The sequence below is a fragment of the Pleurodeles waltl genome, chromosome 5, assembly GCF_031143425.1.
Source record: "Pleurodeles waltl isolate 20211129_DDA chromosome 5, aPleWal1.hap1.20221129, whole genome shotgun sequence".
NCBI classification, from domain to species: Eukaryota; Metazoa; Chordata; class Amphibia; order Caudata; family Salamandridae; genus Pleurodeles; species Pleurodeles waltl.
This window is the reverse complement of record NC_090444.1, coordinates 1,038,970,717-1,038,994,194: the sequence shown is the minus strand read 5'-3', so window position 1 is coordinate 1,038,994,194 and position 23,478 is coordinate 1,038,970,717. Positions and strand designations below refer to the sequence as shown.

At 44.4% G+C, this 23,478-nt stretch overlaps 1 protein-coding gene across 4 annotated transcripts in view; it reads left to right on the top strand.

Moving 5' to 3' along the window:
- Window positions 1-307: 307 nt before the first annotated feature.
- Window positions 308-23,478, top strand: part of MTFR2 (mitochondrial fission regulator 2) — a 155,369-nt gene continuing 132,198 nt past the window's right edge. For 3 of the 4 annotated variants that reach the window (XM_069235210.1, XM_069235208.1, XM_069235212.1), the window contains exon 1: window positions 308-414. The gene's annotated coding sequence lies outside the window, so the exon portion shown is untranslated. The other variant, XM_069235209.1, reaches the window with a different exon arrangement.

The window sequence follows — 23,478 nt, the reverse complement described above, 5'->3', positions numbered from 1 at the left end:
CAGCTTGCGAAAGTTCGTGTTGCATTACTGAGAAACCGATAGCAAAATGGAGGTGTTTCATCTTATATCATTTGATAATCCAGTTTTCAAGCCTGTAATGTGCCCCATGAAATTTATTGTAAGAAAAATGATCAACCTGCTCCATCGTAAGGAGACTGTATATAAGTCATCAAAACCAGCTACAGAAACTTACCCTGGTTTCATTGTGGTCAATACAGCAACGTTTGTCCTCTTTCTAGTTCCATTTCATCTCTAGGTATACCATTGGATAGTCTTTTGTCGACTTGGCCAATAGTACAATAGAGGCGTTTCCTCGACGTAACTATGGTTAACATTGGTGTAGTAAGAGAAGCCATCGTCCAATGGCAAAGAGTTCCTGGTGGATCAGCGCGAGGTTTGAACGGCGTGTAGCTGGTAAGCGAACATACGTGTGGTTTGCGAAAAAGAAGTGTGTGGAAAGTTCTCAAGACTAGAGTTGAGGACCAGGCGTGTGTAAGACTGGAAGATCTGTCCTTATCTAGCGACGTGGCTAGGGCATCGGCGGGTCGAGCAGGAACGAAAATGCGCCACTAAGTCCACACTCAGGTATACTTCTGAAAGAGCGAGGCCGAGTACTACTACCTGTTTTGGTTTGACGTTCGACAATATTGTTGGTCTGATGTGGCAGTCACGTTTAAATCCACTCATTAATGGTATACGTGGGGAAACTGGTCATTCTACTTCAGCCATTGGCTGATTTCATGTGAGGCATGGCATTTTGTTCTTTCACAAGATGCGCAGCCCCATAAATGACAGTCCCTTTCAGTGCAGGGACTGCCATGGCATAGTGTGCTTTATGAAACCAAAAAATATTTTTGCAAATATATATATATATATTTTATTTTTACATATTATTAACGGCTTAATATCAACCACTAACAGTGTTTTATATATATATATATATAAATAAGCATTTGAAATGCAATGGGTCCCACGTTTGCTCGAGTTAGAGCTGTTAACGTTGTAAATTCCTTACTGGACTTTTCTTGCTACTTTAATTGAAAATAAAAAAGTAAAACAGTTGACGTAAGCGAGCCAATACAAAGCGCCACAGCTGCCATGAGCGCGAAGGCACAAAAGGAAAAAGAAGTTCGCTCGCAGTCAGACGTATCAGCAGTTGTGCAATTATCCAATCAGATTCCTTGAGCAGTTCGAGTGTCATTTGTTGAATAGAACTGCGTGTGAGTGCCCTCGTTTGTTTACATTGGAGACTGGGTGGGAGTGCAATGGTTGAAAGTATGTTTTTTGGCCTGACCTTGAGTACTTCAGGTATTAAAAAAATAAAAATATATAGACACATTGAGGGGCTTTGGGACTCCGCCATCTTCTACCATTGATTGGTCTGATCAACTGTCAATCACATTTAGCTTCCATCGACTAGAATGGGAGAGTTGGACATCCCTCTTTAGGCCAGTGACTCTCCTGTTCTGAGTGACTGACAGTATTTTTCCTGATGACTCGTTCACGGCCACCTAAAAAAGTGTTTTTTGGAGCCAGGGCAGGTGTGAAAAATACATAACCGTTGCTTTCTATCTCCATTCTTATGTTTTTTGTATTTATTTTGTTTTTTTTGTAACTTCATAGTCATGTTTCATCTGTGCTCAGGTTCCGTGCAATGCGGAGCCAACGGAACTGCTAACGCGTCCCTTTATGACTAATTTACTCACTTTGGGACTCGTTTTAGGCCAATGAATCTTTTGACCCTGATTGAAGACACCTTAGGACGAGATAGCTAATCAGCATGTCAATCAATATGTCAATAACGTCATCCATGTTTATCAAAATAAGACAATTCACTTTAGTCAAAGACATTAATAAAACTCAGAAACCACCATGACCTTGCAGTCATGAATAACCACAGCAGTTTAGTATGAATTTTGTGATATTTATTCCCTATTAATTACAATTCTACTAGTACGTTTATTAATCTCATAGCCAAGAAACTTATTAGCATAGTCACAATATGGCAACTCTGATAAGATTTCATCAAAGCAAGAATCACGAACATTAGAATGTAACACAACGTCAGCATAGGTTATCCTTAGCAGAGTACATTAGCGCATTATTATGGTTATCCTTAGCAGAGTACATTAGCGCATTATTCAACAAAGCATAGATTCAGTCATTTTGTCTATTTGCGTCAGTTTAGTGAATCCCTCTCCTAACCCCGAATTAGCATTGGCATGTTGGGCTTCATGCAAAACAATTTAGAAACACCAATTTAGAAAACATCTAGCTATGGTCTCTGTCAAAAGAGAAGCAGTTGGTACATAGAAAGGAAAAGCAAACAGACAATTACAATTTCATTGTCATATAGTTACCCTCCGAATTTGGTCAGCACTCAGGTTCTGTCTTCGTCCTCAGGACATCAGTTGATTCGCCATCAGCCAGGAACTCAGCTCAGGCAGGAAGGGAAAAAGGGGCACTTCCCTCATAAGGAGGTAAAGTGTAAACAGGCAATATAAGGCAAGAATGGATTTAAGAACCAAACAGCAAAGTCTCTATGCAGAGTGACGAAGTGTCTGGGTCATAGCAAATCGCATCAGCATCTCCCTAACTAACTCATTTCCGTGTGTCAAGGGGTCTTATCCCTTTTCTGTTGTACATTCCCCTAAAATCTGGTTGAACAAGGGTTTGTACCCCACTATCTTTAACCAATTAACATCAAATTAGCTCATCAAATTTGTCACCCCATAACAGTTCTCACGTATTTTATTGGTCCTTCTGATTGACGTCTTTAGCGGGTGGAATGTCCGGTATGATTTCATCCTCTCGTGGTCCTTTGCACATCTTAAGTCAGTGGCTCCATTGTCTGTACCGGTTTAGGCGACCTTGTACCTTCGGATGATCTACAGTGTTGCATTCAGCTAAAATGTTTCTGCACATTAGAAAAACACATTTAATATGAGAGTCAGACAGCTAGGCCTCGACTCATGCTAACTAAGGCCTAATGATTTATTAGCAAACTCTAATACATATCCTTTTAATATTAGTGCAAACTTATATTCTATCATAATATTTCAACATTATTAGTCAGTTTCATTAGTCCCCATATACATTGGCGGCCACTCCCCGTGGGCACATTTTCAAGCACGCGTTTAGCAAAATACATTTTTTTTATTTTTTATGCAGCATTATTACACATGAATTCATAAACATTTCATGTTAATATAGATTATATAAGCTACGCTCTGTCCCTCCTCTGATGACATTTGTCATCACACGAACCTTTCCCTTCTTAACCTTTCACCTTGCGCATAATGCGCATTTCAACATCTTGCCCTTTGTGTGAGCTTTCCCAAATTTCATTGAACATTTTCTCTCTTTCAATTTCTTCATTTCTTTTACTTCGTTTGTCAAATTTATTTTAATTCTTTCATTAATTTTGCATGATCCCCATAATCCCAATAAACATATAAGTACAATCAATAGACCCCCTAATATTTTTGCAAGAACTCCATTCCAAATATTACTAAACCAACTCCCTACTCTGGTAATTCCTCTCCCAACTTTCTCCCAAACTCCAGGTTCCTTCAGCTCCTTCAAATCTGCACTATCTCTTGTTAGGCTAGTAAGCATGCCTCTAATCTTTTTTCTGTTGTCGGGTATGAACGCACAACAATGGCGCTCATTAAGCATCTTGCAGATTCCGCCACTCTTTGCTAAAAGAATGTCTAAAGCAAGCCGGTTTTGAAGAGTCATAGCTCTTTCCGCAGCAAGTTCAGTATCCATCAGGAGTATAGCCCCTGTGAAGTTTGTCAGCATGTTATCCACAATAGCAGACAACTTTCAAATCTTTATGGAGTTTAAGATAACCCCTACTGAAGGAATTATGGCTCCAAATATGTCACCAACGACAGCAGCCGCTGTCTCTCTCTTTTGTCTAGTATGTTGTAATTCAGACATTTTAGGAATTTGCTTTAAGTCATCAATCTGATAAATCTTTGGGAAAACTATTCCCAAATAACATGTCCCATACCATCCTCTAGGAAGACGGTAATAAGCATTAAGTCCACATATATAATAGATCCCAGGGATCGCTGGATCCTGTCCATTTAACATGAATGTCCATTTACTCTGAAACAAAAACACATGCCTGCATTCACTCGTTCCCACAAATAAAGTGTCATGCTCCGATTTCGGCCTATATATACAAAGCCTACCTACATGTAATGCATCTAAAGCTAATTTGCCCTGTGTCTTTATTGCAGTGTAAGCATAATCATTTGCATATGTGCGTTTTTCTAACCCCTTTTCTAGCCTTTCTTTCAGTGCTTTGCGTCTATCATCAGTGTGATCTAAAAAGCTCTTCTCTACAGGCGTTAATAAGCAGGTTAGATTATTGCGGTGCACATAAGCTGTCCCAAATGTCAGTGTCGGCTCAAAGAAACCCCTAATTAATTTTATGCTATGTTCTTTAGCTAATTTGTTTAGAAACTCAATCACAGGCACAAAGGAAAATAATACATCTAAGTTAGAGTAGAAGTATTGCACATGTTCTTGATCATAGAATCTTGTTAATAGCAAACTACAGCTTATCCCATAAGTTAGAGGCAGACTATGATAAGTAACCCCTTCTTGTACTGATGAAGGAATCTTTGTGCACACATAACAATTCTTTGCATCCATTGTGTCAACATACTCATTCAGCAAGCGATAGAAGACATTAGTAGAGAGTTACCCCTTTTGGATTAGTTCCTCCATGCAAGTATTTTGCATCCTGCTCAAACTTTTCCCATGGTGTTAGTATAGCAGTCTCAGGATTTGAAGCATTGTTAGTCACTTTCTTATCCATCCATGGCATTCCCACAATCACACCTATAATTATTATTGCACACGCAATACCCAAGATAGCACTTAACCAACCACACATCCTACCCTTTTTGCTATTACCTCTAGTGTAAGCCATGATCTGTAAAGAATCAGATAGCAGAATCAACTTGAGGACGATATAAAAGCTCTTTTTTTTTTTTTCTCTTATGCAAAAGTCTCTCTGCAAGTATTTACAGCGTTTCACTCACTCCAGGACCTCTTCTGTCAAATCAGGTTTAGCAGCTTGTCATAATCGGTTTTCCAAGTCAATTCAGGTTTTCAGTGTCACATCTGGTAATTTATCAGTCTCTTTTTTTTTCTCAGCTTTACAGCTCTTAATTTTTCAATTTCACTTTAAATTTTAACACAGTCTCTTTCTCAGGTTGAATTCAGGTGCCGTAGTATTGACCTGGTACCTCTCGATCAGAACGGCAAGAATTATTGTTGCCATTCAGCTGTTGTTGCATATGCCCATTCAGGACCTGCGCACCTTCTATTTGCGACTCTTTTTCTTTTTAGTTTGAGTTCACTTTGTAACTCTCCTTCACTGAGATCATCTTTTCTGGTTGTGTCAACTTCTTCTTCTGTATCACAAGGGATCACTTTCTCTCCTGCAGCTTGTTTCTTCTGCCAGTTATCACCTTTATGCGTTTTCTTCCTGCTTGGCCTTTCAGAACGTTGAACAGCGCCCTCCTATTGTGCTATGGTGTTTTCTCTTGATGGACCTGCAATCGGCTCAGGAGGAGTCAGTTCACTTTGACCTCTCTCTGCTTCTTCCCCCTCGCCTTCAGGGTCTGTTACAGGTTCAACTTCAAACCCGTATCCGTCTGCTTCTGGGAGAACCTCTCTTTGCGTCGGTTCCCCTGTTAACTCAGCTGAGATAGGCTCACTGTCACCCCTCTGGAACTCACTTTGAGTGACTAAACCGTCCTCAGCGAGCTCTCCTTCAGTCTCAGTTTCCCTTTGAATACTCTCCGGCCCTGAGACTTCCTTTTCTGCAGTTGTTGTTTTGGACACTTCAAGTTCCTCATCAGTCGGACACGTCACTTTCTTTGTGTGACTGGCATGTATCCAATTCGGAACGCCTGCACATTTCACAGCAGTAGTGGTTGTCAGTATTACTTGATATGGCCCCTTCCAACGTGGCTCCAAGCACGACTTCCTCACGTGCTTCTTGACAACAACCCAGTCACCGGCTTCCAGGGTGTGAGCTGGATCACTGATCGGTGGCAATGTGTTAGCCTCCACCTGGTGAGAAAAAGAGCGGACCACATCAGCCAGACCCTTGCAGTAGACCAACACCATATCATCTGTGATATTCAGAAGAGCATTTGCAGGTACTGGGGGCAATCTCATAGCTCGGCCCATCAGAATTTCATGTGGGGATAGTCCTGTCTTCATATCAGGTGTGTTTCTCATTGACATCAGCACTAAGGGCAATGCATCTGGCCATTTCAAATTGGTAGCTGCACACATTTTTGCCATTCTCGACTTCAAGGTACCATTCATCTGTTCCACTAATCCTGATGCTTCAGGGCGATAGGTACAATGCAGCTTCTGCTCAATGTTTAATGCAGCACACAAGAGCTTAATCACCTCATTGTCGAAGTGTCTGCCCCTTTCCGATTCTAAAGAGATCGGGAATCCGAAACGTGGTATTAACTCCCTAAGCAGCAGCTTTGCTACTGTGAGACTGTCAGTCCTGCGTGTAGGGTAAGCTTCAATCCAGTGGCTCAAAACACACACAATCACCAACACATATCTCAGTCCTCCACACACAGGCATTTCAATGAAGTCCATCTGCATCCTGCTAAATGGACCGCCAGCTCTCCCAACGTGGCTCAAATTCACCACCGTCCCTTTTCCTGCATTCATCTGTTTGCAGATGATGCACCTGTGACAGATAACTTCTGCAGCTTGTCTGAATTTTGGATTGAAACAATCTATTTTGAACAACCTGATCATTGCATCTCTCCCTATATGGGCGTGGCCATGATAGAACCTCGCAAACTGTGACAGAAGACTGTTTGGCAAAACCATTTTCCCCTCCTCTGAGACCCATAAGTCATCAGCTCTTTGTACACAGTGCATTCTCTGCCAGGAGCGTTTTTCTTCTTTGCCAGCACGTCCCTGCAATGATTTTAGCTCATCTAATGTGTCAACCACTCTTAATGCAAAGCCTAAACATGTTTCATTTTCAGTTTCAGGCAACAATTCCCACTGATCTCGGAACGATATACAGTTCAATGCGCAAAACCTTGCGACTTGATCTGCATAGCCGTTTCCCATTGACACAAAGTCTTGTGACTTAACATGAGCGTTACATTTCACCACGGCAATTTCAAGAGGTAACTGAATCGCATGCAACAAATCCTTAATCTTTTCACAATTTTTCACTGGTGAACCAGAAGAGGTCATGAAACCTCTCTGTGACCATAATTGGCCGAAATCATGTACAATTCCAAATCCGTATCTGCTGTCAGTATAGATAGTGACTTTCAGATTTTCAACTGCGTGGCATGCTTTGGTAAGAGCAATTAATTCAGCCACTTGTGCAGAGTACACTCTTTCTAGCGAGGAAGCTTCTAAAATACCGTTGATGGTACACACAGCATATCCGGCTCTCAGTACTCCTACTGAGTCTCTCAAGCACGAACCATCAACAAACATAATGTAGTCATTTTCTTCCAATTGGATATCTTTAATGTCAGGTCTTGGTTTGGTGCACAGTTCTGTTACCTCAAGACAATCATGTTCTACTTCCTCGGTATTATCAATGTCTGCATTCTCAATAGGAAGTAAAGTTGCCGGGTTCAATACAGTACATCTCTTGAGGGACACATTCGGAGACCCCAGTATAATGGTCTCGTATTTTGTCAGCCTAGCATTTGTCATGTGCTGCGTCTTGGTTCGGGTTAACAGAATTTCCACTGAATGTGGAACCATTACTGTTAAGGGATGTCCCATCACTATGCCTTCACACGGGGTGAGGCTTTGACCAACTGCTGCAACTGCACGCAAACAACCTGGTAAGGCTGCTGCGTCTGGGTCCAAAGTAGCTGAAAAATATGCTACTGGGCGGTTTGCACCTCCATGGACCTGTGCTAAGACAGACAAAGAACAAGCATCACGTTCATGACAAAACAGTAGAAAACGCTTCGTGTAATCAGGCATAGCTAAAGCTGGTGCCCTGCACATGCTTTCCCTTAACTCCATGAATGCCTTCATTTCTTTCTCGGACATGTTTATGTTACCCGGGTCATCCTGCACTTCCTTGCCTGTCAACTTCACCAATGGTTTAGAGATAATTGAGAAGTTGGGAATCCACTGGCGACAGTAGCCCACCATTCCCAAAAACATTCTGACATCTCTCTTTGTTTTTGGGGGATTCATCTGCAGTATGGCTGTCATTTTTTCTTTGGATATTTTTCTCGACCCTTTCTCAATCAAGTGACCTAAGTACTTCACCTCTTTCTGACAGTATTGCAGCTTCTTTGGGGGCACTTTATGTCCATTCTTTCCCAAATGGTTCAGTTAGGCAATTGTGTCAGACCTACAGTCATCTTTTGTTCTGGACGCAATTAACAAACCATCAATGTACTGTACTAGAGTTGAACTGAAAGGCAGCTCTAATGACTCCAAGTCCTTCTTCAATATCTGATTGAAGATGGAAGGTGACTTGGAAAACCCTTGAGGAATTCTGTACCAACTGTACACCTTATCCAGGAATTTGAAACTGAAGAGAAATTGGCTGTCCTCATGAAGAGGCACCGAAAAGAATGCTTGAGACAGGTCCACAACTGTGATCCACTCTGCATCACATGGAACCTGAAACATAATCACTGCTGGATTTGGCACTATGGGGCAGCATTTTACCACAATCTTGTTTATTTTTCTCAAATCTTGCACAATTCGGACCTTCCCACAAGGCTTTTTCAAACCCATTATTGGTGAATTACACGGGCTGCTCAGCACTTCTTTCAGAACTCCTTGTTTCACAAAGTCCGCAATTATCTGTGCTACTTGAATGAGGACATCTTGTGCCATGTGGTACTGGGGTACCTGAGGAAACACTGCGTTTGGTTTTACCTGTACCTTGACATGTTCTACTCCCTTTATCAGTCCCACTTCTTTTCCTGTCAGGTCCCACACTTTTTCTGTCACTGTTCCCTGCAGCTCAGGTGGTAAGTCAGTCACTGTAAGCATCGGGAATAAGGTTACCAAAGGGTGTTCTTCATTTGCGGTCTCCGTCTCTAGATCTATAAACGGACCCTCGTCCCCTTCATCATCACTGTTTGTCTGTACCTCGATCCCTTCATTGGAACAGGTAATCGAACATCTAGTCTTGCACAGTAAGTCTCTTCCCAATAGGGATACGGGACTTGAATCACAGACTACAAACTTGTGTAATCCCTGGAAGTTGCCAATCTCAACTTGGACCGGATCTGTAATCGGATTTGTTAGGAACTGATTTGCTACTCCTACTACCCTTATGGTACGCCCCGAAAGTAGTAATTTTGGAACCTCTTCACTTCTGACTGTAGAGCGTGTAGCTCCTGTATCAACTAGGAATGAAACCTTGTGACCCATCACCTTTCCCTCTACATAGGGACCCCCTGATCTACCTCTAGGGACGCTGCAAGCCTGCACTCCTCACTGTCTGAACAATCATCCGACCATTCATCATTTATTCCATCCTCACCACGTAATGGGAACTGCTGTACTGTGTAATTTTGACTCCTCGTTTGGCCTGTGACCTGTTGAGAAAGCATCACCTGTTGCTGTCCTATTGGAGCTTATGGTATTTGCATTTGCTGTCTAGGTACCATGGGAACCTGCTGTTGTACCTGCAGCATCTGTGCTGGCTGAACACGCAGCACTTGCATCTGCTGCATGGGCTGTAACCCCTGCATCTGGACCATGTTATTCTGGAAGTTCTGATTTTGGCTCCTCATCTTTGGACCCCTCACATTTTGGAATGTACCGACATCATTGCTTTGTTGAACAACACCATCCTGCACCATCATTGGGCATTCCCGCTTCCAATGCCCCACGCCCTCGCACGCGTGACATGGTGACACCTTTTCCATCCCCTGCACATCATTTTGTACCACTACAGTATTCAAGTCTGGACAGCGGTTCACAAAACCTCGCCCTCTCGGTTGTGCCTGAAACATGCCATTCCCCTGCGGTTGCTGCTGTATCACCTGTTGTACTCCATTTCCCTGCATCCCTGCTTGTGCTGCCTTAATCTGCATCACCATCACTTTTTCTTTCAACTTTCTCTGTTTCAACTCAATCTTGCCACTACAGTATTTCGCATACTGCAACACCTCCTCAATCTGTTTTGCCTGCCAACAGATCAAATGGTTCTTAATCATCTGACTAATCTCTGGTCTCAACCCTTCAACAAACCTGAACACAAGATGATTCATGTCTTTCGGCTCAATGACCTTAGTGCCACTGTAATGTTTGAACGCTTTCAACAATCTCTCATAATAGGCATGAATCGACTCTTTAGCTTCCTGAGAGGTTCGATCGATTTTCTGCCAATCAGTCACTTTCGGCGACACTTTCTGCTTCAAGAACTCAATCACTTTATGATAATATTTCATCACCTCCTCAGATGGTGCTCCAGTCACCTTATCCCTTGCCGGCTCCTGTGTCGGCCAGTCCACACCTCTCTTGCACTCAAGCCATAAGTCGGGTGGAACTATAATTTCAAACAGGGTATTCAAGTCTTCCCAGAGACATTTCGCAAGCTTCACAAACCTATCTGTCTGCTGGTACCATTCTATCGGCTTCTCCCTCAACCTGGGATAATCATTTGTGAATGACAGGATGTCTCCCCTAGACCACGGTACATGGACTAGAACCCCTCCGGCTGTTTCTCTCATTGGTAAAAATTTTTATTGTCCCCGTGTCCGGTGCGGCTTTAGCCTGTTTTGGTTCCGGACCATCTCCTTTCTCTTTATCTCTTTTCTTTGCCATCTGCCTTCCCACTTCTCTAAGGCTCCCCAGATTTGCGCGCTTTGCAGTATCTCTTTAAGATGCGCTTTCATTCCGGTAGACCTCATGTGATCAAAATCTTTAGAATCAAAGTCTAATCTGTAGCTTCTTTTCAAATGTTTAGTATTCTCTGTCTATGCCGTATTTGTCTGCCAGGTTTGCCAACCTCGGATGCACCTTGCCCACTTCTTTAGTGATTTTGGGGCACAGATACCTCAATTCTGCTTCTGTGTATGACTCTAATCTGTTCACCCCCATTGTTCCTTCCACTAGTTCCGCAGCTTCTACACCCAGTCTCACAAAATTCAGGTATTCATCCCTCTCTGACTTCTCTGCGGTCACCGCAGTAGTCTGCGAAGCATTGATCTTTTCTAACCACTCATTTAACTGTTGCGCAGAAAAGCCTTGCAATGAAATGTTTCCTGATTGCATCAATGGTGTCTGTGCCGTATTTGTACTCGGTGTCTGTGGGGCTAGCACACTTAGCCCTGCTTGCCTCATTGTCTCTAAAGGAGCCCCAATCGGACTGAGGTCTAACAAAGACCGGAGTCCTTCTGCTGCCTGTTCTCTTGGTGTCATTAATTGGGGAGTTCCTGTGAACCCTCCTCTTATTATTTCTTGTGTCATTACTCCCTGATCACACACGCCAAGCTTATCCTGCGACATACAGTGGTACTGGTGGACCGACAGTAATTGGTAATGATATGGCAGCTGGTGTCTGACCAGGTCCCAAACCCCATGGAGCATTAACTCCCATGGGTTGACCCATCATGGGTGCTGTAGGTACTGACTGCGGTTTTGCAACTGGAGTGTAACCTGGAATCATCTGTTGCTGGGGCAGCAATTGCGGAGTTGGCTCAATCTGCACTAGCTGTGATCTCGTATATATCGGGTCAGGCGGCACCATCAGACTCGTATTTGTTTCTAGTACAGGGACATCTGGATAAATCCTCTGAATCTGTGGCTGAGGTTGCAACCGTATCTGCGTGTCTGGCACTGCGCCACTGGGTCACACTGACACCATTCTGTATCAAAACTGTATCACTTGTCTGTATTGTACTTGTAATTCCCTTACTTTGTGCCGGATCCTCAGGACCCGCACTAGTGCTCGGAGCAGTGTCATTTATAGCATATGGTGGTGGGCGTCATGTAACAACTGGTTAAACTCTTCATCGTTTGAATCATCTTCATCTACCCAAGACCTCTGAGTCTCTTTTGACTTACTAGAGCCCTTGTCTGTCTTACGGGTGGCTTTCTTCCCCTGTGTTTCATCTTCTTGAGTTATTGCTGGAAACAATTTAAGTCCATCAACTATTCCCCTTCTCCACATCCTGCTCTCATTGTCCCACCTAGCCTCGGCTAAAGTCTTTTCTGCCCTTTTCATTCTCCTTTCGAATTTCTGCTGTCTTTGTCGTATGGCGATTAAATCCCAGACTCATACTGGGCTGGCCTCGGGGGTGGTTTTTGCACACCTAAACATCCCTCCTTCTCTGTTAATTTGCGCCACTGCTTCATCCAAAGACATGGCGCGACTCCCTTTTCCTCCATTATGATATAAGCTGGAGTACCCTCAGGCGGTATAGGCTCCCCTTTACTTGCCATAATATATGCGTCTCCTTTCAGAGCGCTCTTTAGAGCCTTGAAAAACTTCCTTTTTGCGTCTTTTATTTGTTTAGAATCTAATCAGAAAGTGACTGTAATTCCCAGAACACTCTTCACCCACCTTTCTCAACCTATTGCATCTCACGGACGGCTGCCAATCCGTGCGCCACCCCTCTCAGCAACTGACCTATCCCAGCGCGGCACCACTGACGTCACACTCACACACACTGCGGCTGACAAAGTCTTGCGGCTTGTCCTCCTCACACAAATCTAATGCAAAATATTGCAAGCACCTTTAACCACAAAAAAACCCAAATTTGACGGTTTACTACAGGAAGGGTAACGCATTTGCTTCAGAACTTTACAGAGATTTCACTTGAAGCCTCGGCCGCTACTCTCTCCTTCTCCGCTCCTTCACTCGCAAGCAGAATTCGACCCGCAAATCCTACTCTCGACTTGTCAATGGTTCGTTCTAGTGAACTTTAGAATTTGCCAAATCTCCATCGAAGGTTTCACACACACACACTTTGACTCAAACTCGACTTGTCAACCATGCCCGATTGACCTATTAAACTGCACAAATTACAACATAAACCCAAGTGTCTCCTACACTTGTCAATATACTCCGGAGTCTTGGACCACGACGGGTCAGTACATCACCAACAACCCCGTGGATAATTTTTTAGCACAAAGCGCCACACTCACATGAAGTTCGCCGACTTCCCTACTCTCATATTGCGGAGTACGCCCACTCCTACTAAAACAACATTTCCTGACCTTAATTCACACAAACTTCACAAATCGCCTGCAACGAGCTTAAGCTGAGCAAGCGCAAATTCTACACCACACATACTAAAACGCCGAGAACATACCCAGCTCACTTAGGCAGGCTCTGAGATTCCGGGAAAGTCATGGGGAATTTAGAAACACATCATACCTCCAATTTGCATTATGTCAGAAAAATAAGTCTAAACAATGATTCTCCGTCCTAGGGCCCCGAAGGGCCTAAACAGTCTCTCTGCTACCAGAACTGCTAACGCGTCCCTTTATGACTAATTTACTCACTTTGGGACTAGTTTTAGGCCAATGAATCTTTTGACCCTGATTGAAGACACCTTAGGACGAGATAGCTAATCAGCATGCCAATCAATATGTCAATAACGTCATCAATGTTTATCAAAATAAGACCATTCACTTTAGTCAAAGACATGAATAAAACTCAGAAACCACCATGACCTTGCAGTCATGAATAACCACAGCAGTTTAGTATGAATTTTGTGATATTTATTCCCGATTGATTACAATTCTACTAGTAAGTTTATTAATCTCAAAGCCAAGAAACTTACTAGCATAGTCACAATATGGCAACTCTGATAAGATTTCATCAAAGCAAGAATCACAAACATTAGAATGTAACACAGCGTCAGCATAGGTTATCCATAGCAGAGTACATTAGCGCATTATTCAACAAAGCATAGATTCAGTCATTTGTCTATTTGCGTCAGTTTAGTGAATCCCTCTCCTAATCCCGAATTAGCATTAGCATGTTGGGCTTCATGCAAAACAATTTAGAAACACCAATTTAGAAAACATCTAGCTATGGTCTCTGTCAAAAGAGAAGCAGTTGGTACATAGAAAGGAAAAGCAAACAGACAATTACAATTTAATTGTCATATAGTTACCCTCCGAATTTGGTCAGCACTCAGGTTCTGTCTTCGTCCTCAGGACATCAGTTGATTCGCCAGGAACTCAGCTCAGGTAGGAAGGGAAAAAGGGGCACTTCCCTCATAAGGAGGTAAAGTGTAAACGGGCAATATAAGGCAAGAATGGTTTTAAGAACCAAACAGCAAAGTCTCTATGCAGAGTGACGAAGTGTCTGGGTCATAGCAAATCGCATCAGCATCTCCCTAACTAACTAACTCATTTCCTTGTGTCAAGGGGTTTTATCCCTTTTCTGTTGTACATTCCCCTAAAATCTGGTTGGACAATGGTTTGTACCCCACTATCTTTAACCAATTAACATCAAATTAGCTCATCGAATTTGTCACCCCATAACAGTTCTCACGTATTTTATTGGTCCTTCTGATTGACGTCTTTAGCGGGTGGAATGTCCGGTATGATTTCATCCTCTCGTGGTCCTTTGCACATCTTCAGTCAGTGGCTCCATTGTCTGTACTGGTTTAGGCGACCTTGTACCTTCGGATGATCTACAGTGTTGCATTCAGCTAAAATGTTTCTACAAGCAAGTTGAATTTCATGAGAACGGATCTACTACAGTTACATTCAGCTTCTAGCTTATGAAAAAACAAGAGTTCATGTCCTTCAGCAAGTCAGCACACTGCACGTTAAAAAAACACATTTAATATGAAAGTCAGGCAGCTAGGCCTCGACTCATGCTAACTAAGGCCTAATGATTTATTAGCAAACTCTAATACATATCCTTTTAATATTAGTGCAAACTTATATTGTATCATAATATTTCAACATTATTAGTCAGTTTCATTAGTCCTTGTATACATTGACGGCCACTCCCCGTGGGCACATTTTCAAGCACACGTTTAACAAAATACATTAATACATTTTTTTATGCAGCATTATTACACATTAATTCATAAACATTTCATGTTAATATAGATTATATAAGCTACGCTCTCTCAATACCTTTTGCATGTGTCACAACAAATTGTATTTCCCAGTGATATGCATTAAAATGTAAAGTTTTTTTTTTTGTACCTCTTCTAGAAGCCCCATCTGCCAGGAAGCACCTTATCTTTGATTAAAATTATACACAGTAGTTCCTGTTTAAAAAAAAAAAAAAAAAATGCAAGCATATGTGTTGTACTTTATCAGAAAATGGTATGTAACATCCCTATTCTCCTTTTTCCCCACCGCTCTTCATACTTACCCAGTTCTAGCCCATATTCCATTCAGAAAGTTCATATGAAGCTCACTTTAGAACGTTGATGAAGAGACATTGAGAAGGCGGAAGAACAAGCAGTTATTGAGGACTCTATCATATTAATTAAACTCTTTTACTTACAAATCACTGAATTAATCTCATCATATATGGTGACCAGAATGGTCCACTGTGTAGGGGGCAGCTCTGAGTCCTCTCCCCTGAGATTACTCTCTGCTGTTGCCTTAGATGTTCCTTGGATATCGAGTTGGACTGTGTGCACTCAAATTCTCTGAGAACCTGGCACTCTATGCGCTCTTTTTAAGGCAAGCTCTCCTCGTAGTTTCCAGGTGCCTGTACCATTGTGTGGCGGAATTCATCATATTCAGGGGCCAGAGCCGTCAGTAGCGAAACGCCATATTGTTATCTGTCCTCAGCTGTTCGACGGCCAACCGTTGATTGAACGGAGATCCATATCTTCGCCGTTGTCCATAAGTGTTCCGGAATTTGTGACCGCCTCTAAGAGGATGCAGCTGCATACGTCGCGGACGAGCAGTCTGAGGCACGTCTGAGGTGAGGGTGGTCTTCTGGTACAACCACCAAGAAAGTGTAGCTTCTTACATCGCAGTTGTGAGAGATGTCTGACTCCAAGAGGAAACATTTGTGATATTTTTTGTGACATCTTAACACGCCAATTCCAGGCGACCGGCATTGAAGCACTAAGGCGCACTCTATCCAGGAAAAAGGTTTACAAATGCCTGCAGGCAGTATCATAAACTTCCAGTGGTGCATATGAGCGGAGCCTCTCACTTTCTCTCGATTATCATTTAAGGACGTAAAGAGTACTTGATTCACGCAGTTCATCCAAAGTACGGAAAGTAACTACTGGGTAAGGAGGTTTATACAGTTTGCCCATACTGCTGTTTTACTTCACTAATGACCGAGCTGAAACACTCATGCACTGACAAAAGTCTCTGGAATGCGCTTCTTAGACCAAGGAAGACATGTATTATTTCACTACGCAAGGGTTCTAAAAGGAGATTAGCATGCTGAAAGCACACCTTAAAAAATGGTTACAGCAATGAAATGAAAAAATGTACAAATGATTCTCCACTGCACTATACACAGCAAATATATGTATTTATATTATAATGCAAAGCAAATACATATTTTTCAATTATCACCATGAGAAAAGAGCATCACTGTTTCATCTCCCTCCTATTCAGCATCAAATCGCCAGATCCCAGAATCGATCGAGGAGAGAGAGAGAGAGAGAGAGATCAATTATCCTCACGGGAAGGATGGCACACTCCAGCGTTCTGGATGTGCCTGAGATCTGCAAACACTCTCTGTCCCCGGTCCATCTGGTCTTGGCCACTTATACTTTGAATAAACAAGAAAGGAAAAGTCTAGAACTTCCCTTTCACTGCAGAAGTTTATTTATCCAAAAATGCTGATTGCTTTAGGCCTGCTTTGAAAATAACGCGTTGGGACGTGGCCACAGTCCCAAGGTGCCAGTTCAAAACAAGTCCGTTCCCTGCCATCTGAGTACATTCTTAGCAGCCTACGCCCTTGGTGGGGAAAAAACACGAAGAATAAAAACGTGCACATTGTACAATGTGAAAAACTACTTACAGCTTTTAATGTAGCAGTGTCTAATGCTAATATAACGTCAATAGGCAAAATGAAGCTGGTGGTCACTAATGTGACAGTGTAGTGCTTGGCTAAGTGCAACGTGGAGTCAGTGGTCAAAAGTCACATATCATTACAACTGCTGGGGAACTGGTAGACAAATCAGTGATTAGAATGTTGTGGTCCTACCACACCACTCTCAAAGCAGTTTCTGGAGTATCTCCTTTTGTGTCTCTGAAAGGAAGGAACCCTGGATCTAAAGTTAGACCTAATTGGCTTAATGGCAGGGGTCCTGTTTGGATAAACAGAAATTCCTTTAAAGAAAAACTGAGTAAACCCCAAAATAATATGACAACAAGTGGGGGACTGTGCAACGTGACTGGAGTGTATTCTCTGTACACTCTAAATTCACGTCATTCTCCAAACCTGTGAGAAGTGTGGTAAATGTAAGTGTATTAGAGGATGGACGTACATGGAGTATGGACAATATAGTTCGCTACCCGGAAATTTCCTGAAACAAGAAATTTGGTTAGATCTGTGACTCCTAGAGAGGCAAGAAAACACCAAGCTCTATATTGACAGACAGACAGACTATAAAATGGACTAGATAACATGTGCCCATTAACCCCTTCGCTGCCAGGCCTTTTCCCCCTCCTGTGCCAGGCCTTTTTTTGCCTATTTGGGGCAGTTCGCGCTTAGGCCTGCATAACTTTTTGTCCACATAAGCTAACCAAGCCAAATTTGCGTCCTTTTTTTCCAACATCCTAGGGATTCTGGAGGTACCCAGACTTTGTGGGTTCCCCTGAGAGAGGCCAAGAAATTTGCCAAAATACCGGGAACATTTTTTTTTTTCAAAAAAATTGGAAAAAGTGGCTGCAGAAGAAGGCTTGTGGTTTTTCCCCTGAAAATGGCATCAACAAAGGGTTTGCGGTGCTAAACTCAGCAGCTTCCCAGCTTTCAGGAACAGGCAGACTTGAATCAGAAAACCCAATTTTTCAACACAATTTTGGCATTTTTCTGGGACATACCCCATTTTTGCAATTTTTTGTGCTTTCAGCCTCCTTCCAGTCAGTGACAGAAATGGGCATGAAACCAATGCTGGACCCCAGAAACCTAAACATTTCTGAAATGTAGACAAAATTCTGAATTCAGCAAGGGGTCATTTGTGTAGATCCTACAAGGGTTTCCTACAGAAAATATCAACTGAAAAAGAAAAATATTGAAATTTAGGTGAAAAAAACATAAATGTTTCTCTACGTTTTACTCTGTAACTTTTCCCTGCAATGTCAGATTATCGAAAGCAATATACCGTTACGTCTGCTGGACTCCTCTGGTTGCGGGGATATATAGGGCTTGTAGGTTCATCAAGAACCCGAGGAACCCAGAGCCAATAAATGAGCTGCACCCTGACGTGCGTTTTCATTCTATACCGGGTATACAGCAATTCATTTGCTGAAATATAAAGAGTAAAAAATTGCTATCAAGAAAACCTTTGTATTTCCAAAAAGGGCACAAGATAAGGTGTTATGGAGCAGTGGTTATTTGCACATCTCTGAATTCCGGGGTGACCATACAAGCATGTGAATTACAGGGCTTTTCTCAAATAGATGTCTTTTTTTACACACTCTCCTATATTTGGAAGGAAAAAATGTAGAGAAAGACAAGGGGCAATAACACTTGTTTTGCTAATCTATGTTCCCCCAAGTCTCCCGATAAAAATGATACCTCACTTGTGTGGGTAGGCCTAGCGCCCGCGACAGGAAACGCCCCAAAGCGCAACGTGGACACATCCAAATTTTTGGAAGACAACAGAGGTGTTTTTTGCGAAGTGCCTACCTGTAGATTTTGGCCTCTAGCTCAGCCGGCACCTAGGGAAACCTACCAAACCTGTGCATTTCTGAAAACTAGAGACCTAGGGGAATCCAAGGAGGGGTGACTTGCCGGGCTCGGACCAGGTTCTGTTACCCAGAATCCTTTGCAAACCTCAAAATTTGGCTAAAAAAACACATGTTCCTCACATTTCTGTGTCAGAAAGTTCTGGAATCTGAGAGGAGCCACAAATTTCCTTCCACCCAGCGTTCCCCCAAGTCTCCCGATAAAAATGATACCTCACTTGTGTGGGTAGGCCTAGCGCCCGCGACAGGAAACGCCCCAAAGCGCAACGTGGACACATCCAAATTTTTGGAAGAAAACTGAGGTGTTTTTTGCGAAGTGCCTACCTGTAGATTTTGGCCTCTAGCTCAGCCGGCACCTAGGGAAACCTACCAAACCTGTGCATTTTTGAAAACTAGAGACCTAGGGGAATCCAAGATGGGGTGACTTGTGGGGATCGGACCAGGTTCTGTTACCCAGAATCCTTTGCAAACCTCAAATTTTGGCTAAAAAAACACATTTGCCTCTCATTTTGGTGACAGAAAGTTCTGGAATCTGAGAGGAGCCACAAATTTCCTTCCACCCAGCGTTCCCCCAAGTCTCCCCATAAAAATGATACCTCACTTGTGTGGGTAGGCCTAGCGCCGGCGACAGGAAATGGCCCAAAACACAACCTGGACACATCACATTTTTTCATAGAAAACAGGGCCTACCTGTGGATTTTGGCCTCTAGCTCAGCCGGGCCCAGGGGGGGGCAGAAATGGCCTAAAATAAATTTGTCCCCCAACCCCCCTGCCCCCCGGGAGCGACCCTTGCCTATGGGGTCGCTCCCCCTGCGTGACATTGGTGCAAAAAAAAAAAAATCCCCGGTGCCTAGTGGTTTCTGCCCCCCTTGGGGGCAGATTGACCTACAATCGGCCAATCTGCCCCCAAGGGGGGCAGAAATGGTCTAAATGCAATTTGCCCCCCAGGGGAGCGACCCTTGCCTAATGCGTCGCTCCCCATCTCTAAAAAAACAAACAAACAAAAAAAAAACCCACACAAAAAAAAAATTGCCCTGGCGCCTAAAGGTTTCTGCCCCACCTGTGGGCAGATCGGCCTAATACCAATAGGCCGATCTGCCCCCAGGGGGGCAGAAATGGCCTAAAATAAATTTGCCCCCCCCCCCCCCCCGGGGAGCGACCCTTGCCTGCAAGGTCGCTCCCCTTGCGTGACGGCGCAAAAAAAAGATCCCTGGTGCCTAGTGGTTGACCTACAATCGGCCAATCTGCCCCCAAGGGGGGCAGAAATGGTCTAAATACAATTTGCCCCCCAGGGGAGCGACCCTTGCCTAATGCGTCGCTCCCCATCTCTAAAAAAACAAACAAACAAAAAAAAAACCCACACAAAAAAAAAATTGCCCTGCCGCCTAAAGGTTTCTGCCCCACCTGTGGGCAGATCGGCCTAATACCAATAGGCCGATCTGCCCCCAGGGGGGGCAGAAATGGCCTAAAATAAATTTGCCCCCCTCACCCCCCCCCTCCCGGGGAGCGACTCTTGCCTACAAGGTCACTCCCCTTGCGTGACGGCGCAAAAAAAAGATCCCTGGTGCCTAGTGGTTTCTGCCCCCCTTGGGGGCAGATTGACCTAAAATCGGCCGATCTGCCCCCAAAGCGGGCAGAAATGGCCTAAATACAATTTGCCCCTCCAGGGGAGCGACCCTTGCCTAAGGGGACGCTCCCCATCTGTAAAACACAACAACAACAAAAATCCCTGGTGCCTAGTGGTTTCTGCCCCCGTGGGGGCAGATCGGCCTAATAAAAATAGGCTGATCTGCCCCCATGGGGGGCAGAAATGGCCTAAAATAAATTTGCCCCCCATGGGAACGACCCTTGCCTAAGGGGTCGCTCCCCTTACGTGAAAAACAAACAAAAAAAACTCCCTGGTGTCTAGTGGTTTCTGCCCCCCTTGGGGGCAGATTGGCCTCATAAAAATAAGCCAATCTGCCCCCAAAGGGGGCAGAAATGGCCTAAATATAATTTCCCCCCTATGGGAGCGACCCTTGCCTAAGGGGTCGCATCCCACAAATTTTTTCATAGAAAACAGTGCCTACCTGTGGATTTTGGCCTCTAGCTCAGCCGGGCCCAGGGGGGGGCAGAAATGGCCTAAAATAAATTTGTCCCCCAACCCCCCTGCCCCCCGGGAGCGACCCTTGCCTATGGGGTCGCTCCCCCTGCGTGACATTGGTGCAAAAAAAAAAAAATCCCCGGTGCCTAGTGGTTTCTGCCCCCCTTGGGGGCAGATTGACCTACAATCGGCCAATCTGCCCCCAAGGGGGGCAGAAATGGTCTAAATACAATTTGCCCCCCAGGGGAGCGACCCTTGCCTAATGCGTCGCTCCCCATCTCTAAAAAAAACAAACAAACAAAAAAAAAACCCACAAAAACTATTTGCCCAGGCGCCTAGAGGTTTCTGCCCCCCCCTGTGGGCAGATCGGCCTAATATCAATAGGCCGATCTGCCCCCAGGGGGGCAGAAATGGCCTAAAATAAATTTGCCCCCCTCACTCCCCCGCCCCCGGGGAGCGACCCTTGCCTACAAGGTCGCTCCCCTTGCGTGACGGCGCAAAAAAAAGATCCCTGGTGCCTAGTGGTTTCTGCCCCCCTTGGGGGCAGATTGACCTACAATCGGCCAATCTGACCCCAAGGGGGGGCAGAAATGGTCTAAATACAATTTGCCCCCCAGGGGAGCGACCCTTGCCTAATGCGTCGCTCCCCATCTCTAAAAAAACAAACAAACAAAAAAAAAAAACCACACAAAAAAAAAATTGCCCTGGCGCCTAAAGGTTTCTGCCCCACCTGTGGGCAGATCGGCCTAATACCAATAGGCCGATCTGCCCCCAGGGGGGGCAGAAATGGCCTAAAATAAATTTGCCCCCCTCACCCCCCCCCCCTCCCGGGGAGCGACCCTTGCCTACAAGGTCACTCCCCTTGCGTGACGGCGCAAAAAAAAGATCCCTGGTGCCTAGTGGTTTCTGCCCCCCTTGGGGGCAGATTGACCTAAAATCGGCCGATCTGCCCCCAAAGCGGGCAGAAATGGCCTAAATACAATTTGCCCCTCCAGGGGAGCGACCCTTGCCTAAGGGGACGCTCCCCATCTGTAAAACACAACAACAACAAAAATCCCTGGTGCCTAGTGGTTTCTGCCCCCGTGGGGGCAGATCGGCCTAATAAAAATAGGCTGATCTGCCCCCATGGGGGGCAGAAATGGCCTAAAATAAATTTGCCCCCCATGGGAACGACCCTTGCCTAAGGGGTCGCTCCCCTTACGTGAAAAACAAACAAAAAAAACTCCCTGGTGTCTAGTGGTTTCTGCCCCCCTTGGGGGCAGATTGGCCTCATAAAAATAAGCCAATCTGCCCCCAAAGGGGGCAGAAATGGCCTAAATATAATTTCCCCCCTATGGGAGCGACCCTTGCCTAAGGGGTCGCATCCCACACCTAAAACACAAAAGAAAACAAATCAAAAAACAAAAGTATCCCTGGTGTCTAGAGGTTGCCTATTATTAGGCCGATCTGCCCCCAGGGGGGGGCAGAAAAGGCCTTAAAAAAAAAATGACCCCCTGGGAGCGACCCTTGCCCAAGGGGTCACTCCCTTCTGTCAATTACATATAAAAAAAACAAAAATCCCTGGTGTCTAGTGGGGTTTCAAAAGCCGGATTGCAAGCAATCCGGCTTTTGAAACCCTCGGAGAGACTTCAAAGGGAAGGAAATACATTTCCTTCCCTTTGAAGCCCCTCCGGGCCTCCCCCACGTGATCGAAAGAGAAATGCTGAGCATTTCTCTTTCGATCGCGCTGGAAGCTCTGCTTCCAGCGAGATGGGGGAGGTTGTGTGATTGTCAGCGCGCGCTCGCGCGCTGACGTCACAGGGGGGGTGGGGGGGTCGGGGGTTGAAGGGGAAGGGATTCCCCTGTCAGCCCTGACCTAGGGGGGTGGGGGGGGCGGCCCTCGGGAGGAGCGCTAGCGCTTCTCCCGAGGGCAGCATTCAGGACGTAATGGTTACGTCCATGGCGCCACACGGGCGCTGCCATGGACGTAACCATTACGTCCCTGGCGGGGAAGGGGTTAAAAACAAAACAAACAAAAAATCTGGTAATAGGCAATGTGTTGCATTTCATCATAAAATGGTATCTTCCATCCCTATTCTCCTTGTTCCAGACCCCTCCCCATTCTTACCCAGATGTTCTATTCTGCATTCCATTTAGAATGTTCATATGACGTTTGCTTCAGAATGTTGGTGAAGGGACATTGAGAAGACAGAAGAACTAGCAGTTATAGAGGACTCTGTCGTCATAATAAAGCTCTTTTACTTACAAATTACAGCGTGGTTCTCATCAAAAATTTTGTTTCAGTAATCTTTATTGGAGCATACAATAACAGAGTTTACAAACCCTGAAACAATGTATCATTTAGTCCAATGAATTTGGTAGTTTTAGTTATCATTATCAAGTGTCACAGAGTCGATAACTTGTAACTTTCATGTAAGGCCTAGAAAGCTTAATCCCAAATCCATACACCAAAAGAGGGGGGAGGGTTGGCAGATAAAGGGGGTTAGTGGAAAACACCAAACGCAAGGCAT